Genomic DNA, 3729 nt, shown 5'->3' with positions numbered 1-3729 from the left:
GAGAAACAGCCAGCTAACTGTAAGATAATTCCAAATCATCATTTTTGGCTGATTTGGAGCAGGGAATTCAACTCTGTGATGCAAGCTTTCATGATCCATTTGAGCTCTGGAGACCTGCTGCATGCCAAAGGTACTTTAGGAAATTCTAGTCCCTAAAAGACAGAGTCCTTTTTCACCAAACAATTTCCATACACTACTGGTTGTCAAACTAAAGACTGACATCCTTGAATCCCCTAGAGACAAAAAGGGAGTGAAGTCTGTGGTCCCCCAGATGCTGATTCCTGCTGCATGTGTTGTTTATACATTTCCTCCAATGACATATGCACATTAAACAATTGGTCAGGACAGTAGCCAGCACCAGCCTTTCAAGTCAGTGCTCTGCTTACTCTTCCCTACTATCTCTGTTCCAGCCAACACTTCATCTTCTTTTTTTTTTTTTTTTCCAAATCACAGCTATATTAGAGAAGGAAGAAAGCCAGAGAATTACACAGCCAAGAGAGCAGGGTGGTAAAAATTTGAGTCCTTTTAAGCAGAGAAAAGGGCTGAAAGTGTGTAATAGGCAAGAACTCTTGCCAAACAAGAGCAATCATTTTGGAAGAAACATGTTCTATATTTGTATTTTAAATGTGCTTCAAAGATGCTGCCTCTGGTGGGTTAGCCTTGGCTGACAGACAAACTCCCACCCAGCTGCTCATTCTCTACCCTCACACACCCAATAGCATGGGGTAGAAAACAGGAAAAAAAACAGGAAGAAAGCTCATGTGTTGAGATAAAGACAGGGAGATCACTTAGAAATTGCTGTGTTTGGCAAAACAGATTCCACTCTGGGTAGGAGATGGAAGATGGGCACAAAAATTGTCAGGGGGCTGAGAGAGCTGGGGTTTTTCAACCTGGAGAGACATTATGGCAGCTTTTTATAAAGGGGGTTTAATCAAGAGATGGAGAAATGCTTTTTACCAGAGCCTGTAGTGACAGGATAAGGGGCAACAGTTTTAAATTATAAGAGGTTAGATATAGATTAGCAATAAGACAAAAAAATATCTGTTATGAAGGTGGTGAGACACTGGAACACGTTGCCTGGAGAAATTGTAGATGGCCCATTCCTGGAGCTGTCCAAGGCCAGTTGGGAAATGGCTTTAAGCAAACTGACCTGATGGGAAGATGTCCCTGCCCTGCAGGACTCTGTAGATAGAGTGCTTAGACATCAGTGAATGTTTGTCTAAATGCAATAAAACTGCAGGCAGTGGCATTTGCTATCACAGCAAAGGTTAGGGCAGAAGTTCTTGCAGGTGAGGCTCAAAAATGGAGGCAGAACTGTGTTGGGAAGGGTAGCTGAGTTTTGCTGAGCCTCAGGTAGTGCATCCCACCATGGTGGAAGCACCCATCAAACTCCCTGATCTTGCCCAGGGCCTCCACACCCTGCAGTGCTGGACCAGGAGGCTTTGGGACCATGTTTGAGCTACAGAAAGACCATGTCTGCATTCCATGCAAACCCCAAATGTTCTGTGGAAACCTCTGCCTCTCACAGTCCTTTCTGGCTTTTTTCTGAGAGCTTGGAAAGCTTTGTGGCTGTTAGTAAAACCTAGAGAGGAATGTTGCAAAAGTGCAAAAGCCTAACTAAAAATGAAACTTCATCCTTCTTTGTGGGTGAAATGGAAAGCTATTACTTTCTATGCTCCTGGAGGATGCATTTCAGAAAAGATCTGCATTGTCCTAAAGGCTTGCAAATAAATTGCTCTGTTTCAGGTTTTATTATAGTCCTGAGGGTCAGTAGGAAGCTGCTAAAATATTAGAGTAATGCTGATTAAACCTAGTAAGTGAACCTAGAGGAATTGAGTTCAAATGAACATCACATAAATATTACTTTCAATTTCATAAAACAAGCAAAAGAAGGGCACTGGCTTCTGCTTGGACATCATGGTTTAGAGGGAATGAACTGCTGCTGTATCTGGACAATGAGGAATGCTGGGCACACCAGAGTGCCCTGCTGAGCCTGCCACTGTAAACTCTTCAGAATCACTATCAGAGGATGCTCAGCACAGGAATACATGTACCATTGAGGCTGTCTCCTACAGCCCTTCCCACTGGGATCCCTTTAAAGGAGCACCACAGGGGGAAGGGGAGGACAAGAAGGCCATTGCAAAACAAGAACAAAGAAAATGTTTGCTCAGCCTGTGGGCAAACAACCATATCCCCAAGTTATAGTCTGGTTCTCCTCATCAGTGGATCTATTCTGCACACATGATCACACACTGTCCTACACTGGAGACAAGGATAAGGAGTTTAAAAAGTTACATTGGTTAAGAAGGACCTTTAGGGTTGCCCAGCACTGCAGTATTAACATGCAGTGATCTGCTAGCTCTGCATTCATTAGTTGATAACACTCCTCATCATTTCCAGCTGTTAGAACCTAACAGCTTACTGAAAATTCCAGCCTCATCCCTCCTAGTGACCCTTAGGAAATGCAGCCACCGGGTTTGGTACAGGTTGTGATGTACAAATGTCACATCTGGCTCACTTGTAACACCTGTCAGCTCAGATTTGCTGTTAACACACTGCAGACACACACCCCCAGCTCCTGACAGTATTACCAGGTACACCACAGCTCCGTGCATGAGCCTGACTTCAGCAGCTCTTTTTGAAACACTGAAAGTTTGAAGCACTACACTATTTCGTCCCTTCTGCTTTTATTGCACCATTTATATCTATTTCTAAAAATAACAATAGAAAACAGTAATCACTTGTTTCTACTCAGCAACTGCACAAACACAGTTATAAGGAGCACAAACCACAGAATTTAGAGGACATGTCTGACCAAAAAGTACTTCCCATTTTCTATTTCTGAGGGGGAAAAGACTTGCAGACTTGCATGAAGAAAAACTATCAGAAATAACTCTTTATTTGGGAGGATTTTTTGTTATTCTGACAGATTCTGATATCTGATAGATAAATTCACATCTGTTATCAAGTTCATTTACTCTAGCTTTGTTCTAGCAGTCAGTGTCAGACCTCAGAGTGATGTCAAATGTGCAGAAGCTCCCAGTGAGCACAACTTCTGCATTTAACTCTGCTACCAAATAGCCTTGAGAAGAAAAAAGGGGAAAAAAGCCAAAACATATTTGGTCGGTTAACTTTCCCCAGAAGTCCCAGCCCAAAGGGGAGAGTCATTCATCCATGTGTAGTTATCCACCTGATTTCAGGGTGTGCTTTATTTACTAGGGTTTAAAGATCTTTTAGAAACCTAAAATAGGACACATAAATAATGTGACTTTTGCCCTAGACTATAGGCTGGAGACCTGGACAAACAGCACAGATAAATCCCAACAGACAGAGGCTGTTTAGACCTTCTTTTCAGGGCAACACTTTTTGGCTGCACTATCAGCTTTCATAAATCCCAAAATTACTTTTGGCCCAAAAAAGAGCCTTTTGCCAGTGCCTCTGTGTTGCAGATCTCTTCCCCATTTTTCCTGAACACCAGGAATGCAGGTCTCACAGTCAGCACTCTGTCATTTGCCCTTTCCCCACAGAGGTACCTGGCTCCAGACCTCCAGCCTCTCTGCCTAAATAACAGCAGGCTGAGGCTGGGGCCAAGTGAGCCACAGTGGGCCATAGAATCATGGGACAGTTTGGGTTGGAAGGGACCTTAAAGATGATCTCATTCCATCTCTGCTGCCATGGGCCACACCTTTCACTAGGCCAGGTTGCTCAAAGCCCCATCTAACCTGGCCT

The sequence above is a fragment of the Melozone crissalis genome, unplaced genomic scaffold, assembly GCF_028551555.1.
Source record: "Melozone crissalis strain CALT ecotype California unplaced genomic scaffold, PUWL_Pcris_2 ptg000018l_1, whole genome shotgun sequence".
Classification (NCBI taxonomy): Eukaryota; Metazoa; Chordata; class Aves; order Passeriformes; family Passerellidae; genus Melozone; species Melozone crissalis.
The sequence above is the reverse complement of the archived record's forward strand: the minus strand, read 5'-3'. Positions refer to the sequence as shown.